This window comes from Oryza brachyantha, chromosome 12 (assembly GCF_000231095.2).
Source record: "Oryza brachyantha chromosome 12, ObraRS2, whole genome shotgun sequence".
NCBI lineage: Eukaryota > Viridiplantae > Streptophyta > Magnoliopsida > Poales > Poaceae > Oryza > Oryza brachyantha.
In genome coordinates, this window is record NC_023174.2 from 8131296 (window position 1) to 8139245 (window position 7950).

At 42.8% G+C, this 7950-nt stretch overlaps 1 long non-coding RNA gene across 1 annotated transcript; it reads left to right on the plus strand.

Moving 5' to 3' along the window:
• The first annotated feature begins 625 nt into the window (after positions 1-625).
• Positions 626-7692, plus strand: LOC102705122. The gene is made up of 10 exons (XR_423984.3): positions 626-796; positions 1212-1294; positions 1439-1603; positions 1700-1746; positions 1908-1940; positions 5561-5927; positions 6003-6096; positions 6258-6428; positions 6513-6656; positions 7285-7692. It is a non-coding gene; the product is annotated as an uncharacterized LOC102705122 (long non-coding RNA).
• The last annotated feature ends 258 nt before the right edge of the window (positions 7693-7950 follow it).

Genomic DNA, 7950 nt, shown 5'->3' on the forward strand with positions numbered 1-7950 from the left:
AAACAATTCTCTGCAATGAATAGGCTAAAGAAATTGTCTCTCCAGGTATTTATTTTCCATTTCTTCTTGTTATGAAAAAGTCATCACTTGTTGCCACTGTGTTATCATGGTGAAGCATCATCAAGCGCTTTCACAATTTCAGGGGAAATCACTATTCTATTAGTTCTGTCCTTGAATACTAAATCTAACAGAAGCGTGAAACTTTTGAAATTCTATAAGCATATTTACTTTTTGAAGAATAAACCTTGTGTACATCATCACGCTCAACCTTATTTGCTTCTGTTCATATTCCTCAGAATCTTAAATTTTGACGGCAGTGAAATTGTTTATATCTGACTCGGTAATATGTTTCCTTCATTAGTGAATTGTTCATTGTTATTGTCTAGTGTATCTGCTCCTGTGTTGCTTCCAAGCTGAGAGTCACAGACTTTTATCTTGCACGTAAATTTACCATTCTAGGTTGACCCAGATATAATTTCATAATTTGCTATGATACAAAAGTATGTGGTGTCATGAATCAGGATGGCATTAACGCACCATTTTTTACTTATTAACTACTGTCTAGCTGTTTCCTATATTTAAAAATGTTTAAAATGCACTAATCTATCTTTGTTATTTGTTGTTCATCCAGGTTATTGCTGAGCGTCTTTCAGAAGAAGAGATTGTTGGGTTAAGAGAAATGTTCAAGGCAATTGACACCCAAAACAGAGGCATGGTTACATCTGGTGAGCTTAAATGACTCAGAAGATACAGCTCAGTGTTCAAGGATACTGAATTTTGCGACCTAATGGATGCAGTAAGTGGTCACTGCTAGTGCAAAATATGATACATAGACTGCTCCTTCCTTTCCTATTTTCCATGATGGAACACTTGAACCTTTTGATCATGTTGCTTTCAGAATTTTGTATTGTTTTCAATGCTTGTGAAAAGTTGGGGAGAACATATTTATGTCACAAAATTACTTAAAACTATGGGTTTGACTGAGAGACATTTCTCTTTCAAATGCATTGCTACATGGAGTATGACGTGCATCTGTGGTGAAAACCATCTTCATTACAGAACTGTTTTATATATTTTAAACTTTTTAACTCCTACTTCTGGCCGATGATGATACCACCACCACCATCAATTGGGAAGAGTTTATTGCTGCAACAGTGTGGGCAAATTTCGCTTTAAATCGATTTTGATTTGGTTGATTTGTTTTCTTACAGATTCCTAAGTGGGCCAAGATATCAGGGAGCTGATGCCGGATGGTGTGGACTCCATTTGCTCCATAAAAGCACAACATGTTCTTGTATGTTCTATAATTCTGCAGCTGTCATCTTTCCTAATTATGTATTTTAAATGTAGTACGAGAAAGCTTATTGCGTTCTTTACTTAGATTGGTCATGTATTTACAAAATTTGTACTGATATTCTTTATTTCTTTGCCTATATAGCTTTGCAGCGTCATACTAATATTAAATATTGTCCCATGTTTGTTATTCAAGTCTGCGTGAACTACTCATAATAGTTGCCATATACAACTTAATGAGATATGGCGTAACAAAGACAACTGTTATTAGGTAATGGACATATTTATTGGTACCTTCCTGCACAGCAAGGTAATCTTTACACTAATTCAACTTTTGTTTGCATATCCAACATATATATATAACCTTGATCTTTTTTTGCATGAAATAATTGTATTTTATTTTTAGGCAACATGACCTATAATGGAGGTTGTTTCTTCTCTGAACGAGGGGAGGTTAGTTTTTTTCTATAGCTTAACTATCGAATGGGGAGCTGCATAATCCAACCATGGATATTCCAATAATATTGTCACTTCAAAACAGTCCACGTGGTTGTTTCTACTTTAATAGGCAGGTGCTTAATACAAACCTAATGGTTGCTTTTATTTCTTACCAGGGAATGCAAATCAGCAACCACTTGATCTTTCCGGTATGATTTCATCTATGTTTAGTTCTTACTTTTAGATACTCCGCTACCTTTTACCCAATATGGGCAGATGATTTGTGAGTTATGTTGCAACTCTATATAAATAGTCATACCGCTCAAATGGGACGTTTCAAACTGCAGGTTATGTGCCATCAGAGAGCGCTTCTTTTCAAACTCTTAGTATTTAAAGTGTCAGGTAGGCTTTCAGTCACTTAATGCCACGTCCAAAAATTCCTCACATGAATTTCCAAACTTAATTATGTATAAAAATCTCTGTCCAGGACCAGCCAGGGTATACAAATAGACAATGTTGATTACATAACTATCGTTCTTAGAAACAACTGAAAATAACACTTATTCTAACGAAAATGCAGCGGAAAGGTAGGGTAGACTAGCTCCAGCGGGTACGTCTCCAGTCCACAAGCAGACTTTGACGACAGACCAGCTCACTCCTGAGAGTCACCTCCATCGGACTCAACTTCTAGCTCTGGAGGGGGAAAAAGAGCAAGGCTGAGTACAAACCACCGTACACAACAAACATGGAAAAAAGGGCAATAAATGATGCATAAGGATCCTCAAGGACAGGCTAGGGTTAGTTGCAATAAAGCGACATTTAAATAAATAATAGAGATTGAATTAAATAAAAGTAATTAAATAAATTAAAGAATAAGTAAATAACAGTTGTAAAATACCACAACACTGTCCAACGTTACACCACGTTGCGACAGGCCCAACCACTACTCAACGTTACACCACGTTGCAGTAGTCCCAAGTGAAAGCTAGTTTACCCAAGTCATTAAAGGTTCACTAATCACAGTGAAGCTAGGAGTTTGTCCGTAACCGGGGGCACGGCTATTTGAATAGATTATTCTCTGATCAGAGATGTACTACTGTACCCACAAGACACGACTCCACTGCACTTAAACGTGCGTCGACATACCACCATGGCATACCGGAAAGGAGACCGTGATAGGACCCGTCACATAATCCTCCCTATTTAATCGCGCCGCACTTCAGGTTTCACCCCCTCCTCTACAAGTCGGGCAGTCCCCTCTTGTGCCTTGGTAGATCCGGAAGCATCAGAGGCTTTCGTTACACCACGATTGCCCGTCCATACTCCATCACGCCTACCCTTGCCTTGGTACGTCAAATAGTTGGAAGCCATGTTCCAAATCCCCCTGACCCATTCGGCATGTGGTTAGCACTAAATTACTTCCAGGGTTTCCCGTGAACCGGTCTTTAATTGCCATGGGTGCGACTCTCAAAACCATGCACCCACAACCCACCATTATCAATATTTTAGTTGACATTAACCCGAATCGGGGGATGAATCAAAATTAACAATTATTCAGAACTAGTAATGATGATTAAGTGTGATCCCATGAGCTACTTGTTCTAAGCATGGTTAAGCATTAACCTAGGTCTAACTCTACTCAAGTTACCCCTGATCTAACATGAATAAAGTTGGATAAACAACGGCATAATAATAAGGATTACCCGAAAAATAAATACAGTAAATACTTTAATTAAAACAATGCATGTTTGAATAAATAAAGCGGGGAATTTGCAATAATAGGTTCAATATGATCAAAGATGAGTGCCACTTGCCTTGCTCTGGTCCTTTGGGTACTTCGGCAACGATCTCGAAGTAAACCGGCTCTTCGGCAGGGTCCGAATCTAAGCGACAAAGCACAAAAAGAAATAAAACAGGCACAAACTCTACTGAAATAGTAAAAGAAAGTATTTTTAATGGATTCTTGACAATTTTATGAATTTAATGAAATTTGAATGGGCCTAAACGGAGACTAGATGAATTAGATATGAATTTTAGAAGTTTTCTAGGTTTTTAACTAAACAGAAAAGTCCTAAATCAATTATTGCGCAATTAAATGGGGCGCTGACGTCAGCGAGGAGAGAGGAGGCGCGCCGACAGGTAGGGTCCACGGGTAGTGAGAGAGGGGTGAGGGGAGGATGACACGTGGTCCCAGGGAGGTGAGAGAGGAAGGGGGTGGCGCCGGCTGACGAGTGGGCCCAGGGAGACGAGAGAGACGGAGAGGCCGACGGGTGGGGTCCACCTGTCGGGAGGGCAAAGAAAACAGGGGAGGAGAGGGAGATGGCGGCCGGCGACGCTCGGCGGCCCAACCGGCGGCGCGCACCGGCGGGGAGGAGTGGCAACGCGCCCACGAAGGGGAGGGCAGCGCGAGGTGACCCGGAGGCGGCTCCAGCGCAGGGATGAAGACGGCGGCGATAGGCGGCCGAGATGGCGATGGCGTGCGGCGGCAGACGGTGGCGTCGCGAGGTGTCGATGACGGTGGCCGCGAGGCAACGATGACGTCGGGCAGCCACCTGGCGGCGGTGGCAGACGGCTTCCGGCGCGTGGCGACGGCACGGGCGTACCGGCGACGGCGGCGGAAGGAAGGGAGAGGGGGAGGGGAAGATGGAGGTGCTCACCGGCGACGGGGAAGTGGCGGCGAGGTCGGCGACGACCGGGAATGGGCGACGGCGAGCGGAGAGGTGGCGGCGACGTCCGGAGTGCGGTCGGCAGCGCGCGGGCGATGAGGTCGGGTGCGACGGCGACAGGGATGAAGAGGCGTCGAGGGCGCTCGGGTGCCCACCGGCGGCGGCGAAGGCCGGCGGAGAGTTGGCGAGGTGGAGGTAGAGGTGGCGATGCGGACGGGCGACGGCGAGCGGCGCTCGACGGCGGGATCGGATGCGGCGGCGAAGGAGGAGGGCGCGGCGGCGAAGGAGCTTGGGCGGACGGGGAAAAGTGGCGGCGGCGCGCGGACGACGGGATTTATAGGGGGAAAGCGCCGGCTAGGGCGAGGCGGCCAGTGGAGACCGAGTCGGCCCCGGCGGCGGATTCGGCGGCGGCCGTTGCGGGCGGCGGGCGGAGTTTGGTTCGGCGGCGAGGTGGATTCGGGCGCGGCCGGTGCGAGGAGGCGCGGCGGACTTCGGCGCGGGCGTGGGCGTGGGCGAAGGGAGCTGGGCCGGCGGCCCAGGCGGAGGGAGGAGGGCGCGCATGCGGGAGAGGGGCGGCCGTTCGGCTGGGCCGGGCGAGCGGGGGAGGGTGGGCTGGCTCGGCTGGGCCGACCCAGGAGGAAAGAAGGGAGGGGAAGGAAAGAAAGGAAGAAAAAGAGAAAGGGGGAGGAAAATTGGACTTCGGCCCAATTTGAGGAGGAAGGGAAAAAGAAAGAAAAAAGAGGGAAAAAGGAAAGCCCCACTTTTGCCGAGTTTTAAATTAATTTTTGGGCAAAATTTTATACTTCTGCAATTTAAGTTTAAATCCTGTTAATCGATTTGGAACCTCGATTTAATTAAATTAATTCCTTTAGAGAGATTTTTCCTGAGTTAATTAAGCCAATTATTATTTACGAATTTCTTTTACGAATTTAGGCTTAGGATTAAACTCCGGGTGTGACACTTAACTCTGTGTGCTTGCACTGACACCCACTATCATGTACGTAGTTTGTAGAAGATTTTGGTTTTGCACTAATAGAACTACATTTTTACTTAAATATATGATTTGTATGTAGGAGGATTCCATTTGCTCTAATACTCTACTACGTACATTCATTTTTGTGTTTTTGTTGCATGGCTGCTATCATTGGATCGAAATGGACTAGATCTTTGTTTCCACTTTTTAATGTTGTCAGGTGGTATATGGTGAGGCATTGTTATTTATCTCTATTTCAATCATCCAGGCCTTCTGCCGCACTTATTTTAATGGGCTTATATAGAGTTATGTATCGACTATCCGTCTTCTAAAACTGAATTGCTAGCTGTGAGTTTTCAGTTATGGGCTTGCATAGTTTTCAGTTAGAGTCCCAAAGCATTTGCTGCCAAAAATAAGGATGATTTCATACATCCCCTATGGAGTGACAGCAAAATAAATGTGGCTTTTACTATCCTGACGATTCATCCCAAACTGACGTTTCGCTGGCTGGATTGGGCGCTCCCCGCAGCCGCTCGGGTTCCGCTACCATAGAGCAGGTACATCACTGATAAGCCCATGTGCCTTTTGATATCTTCCATTTTCTTCCTCGCCATGAGCTACAACGATTTCAGGTTCCACAAATTTTCTAGCTGTCAAGATGGACAGGCCAGGGCAAATAAATTCAACACACAACAAGCACATCGTGGCCAATTCCTCATTGGAAGGGTTGGTAACTGATAAAATACAGTAATACCATATTATCGCTACGTCGACACATTTAGGAGAACAAGAATTTTGTGTCATCTTTTCTTTTGTTTTATTTTTGGCAGGTGAATATCCGGTTCCTCAGAATTCCCCCTAGGCTAATTTCTTATCTTACGTTTCAGGTTAGCCTCCTAGATGCCATCAAATTTGTCTGTTTGGGCCAAACCTGTCGTTATGGTTGTCTTGCTGTTCCACATGAAGCCACTAAGCACCAGTGTATGTATAATGACGATTCCTCCCTCATCGTAACCAAAACTGCACTCTCAAACTTTGAGGCAGCACTGGACTATAGGGTTGGTATTGGCTATTCTCCTGTCCTAGATCATAAACCAGCTACTGTAATTTGTATTAACTCATTTTTTTTTATCGTGCCATAGAATGTCCCAGATCTAGCAGTCATGCTTTCTTTCCCTATTGTTGGTGGTGTGGATAATGCAGCTCTTGTTGCATGGACTACAACTCCCTGGACATTTCCGAGCAACCTAGCATTGTGTGTCAATGCCAATCTTGTGTATGCCAAGGTTAGTAGTCCTCTTTTATTTGCCTAGGCTTTTTTCCCGTTCTGTAAATATTGACTATAGTTGTCGAGTTTACGTATTGTCAGTATATAATACATAAATGTTTTCATATACTACGTAAAGAAACCCATGGATATTCTCACTGCTCTCCAAAACATTCATAAATTTTGAACTTTAAATGTTATGTAACTAACAGATACATAATGTTATACACCATAGATTATTGCTATCTGCATTACGTTACTTGAAGTTCTTTATCTTGTTTGTCTCCATAATCATTTTACTGCAGATACATGATTATTGTTTAATAGTAGTTTCCCACAGATTTTAATTGCCACACCTGGCTAATCCATATCTATCAGTATAGAGAATCACGTACGAGTCAATCTAGCACCTGCAATTGCACGGTTGTTACTGTTTGCAAACAAACGTAATTAACTTAATGGTGTATTGATGAAGTTATTTATTTCTTTTTCTGATAAAGTTGTTTGTAGAAGTCTAGAAGAAGACATATATCAGCTGATTCCTCTTCCTAACTTCCAAGGAAAATTATGTGTCAAACATCAGAAATAAATCAATTTGCATTATTCCACTGCATAAAAACCACACTATATGTTCTTTTTGGTTGCAGGCCTTCAAATATACGACTAATATTGAACTCTCCAGCTAGGTTGATGAACACGTCATCGGAGCTACAATAGATTCCCTTGCTGTCTAGCAAGCTGAAAGCTGTGACAAAACAACATAAGAAAACGGAAAAGCTTTTAAGTGTAGAGATTATTAAAGGTAGGAGGTCTATATCCCCTTCCCTAGGTTCCTGTCTTGTAGCTCAAGATCTATGTTTTTCATAATGATACCAGATGTCTAGGTACTGTTAGACAGTCTCTCATAATCTAGGATATGAACTTCACTATTTATTTCTACATCTTTATATTGATAATAACAATGATTATTTTCTACTAGGTGTTCAAAGCATTTACACTGTATTGGCATATGTGTCAGTGTGCAGGGCATTTCTAGTATGTACATACCTAGTAGACAAAAGCAATGTAACATCATTCAAATTTAACTTTGTTATATATATATATATATATATATATCTTTTACTCCTCATTGCTTTTTGGGTAATTATCAGTATTAGGATATTAGCTATGTATAATGTTCATGCATTCCTACATTTGTCACATAGGCACATAGGCAAATGTGATTAGTTTGTTAATTCTAGAAATATGATAACAATTGAAAATTTTATCAGTTGTCAAAATACTTCAAGGAGATCTCTTGGCTGTCCTTAACT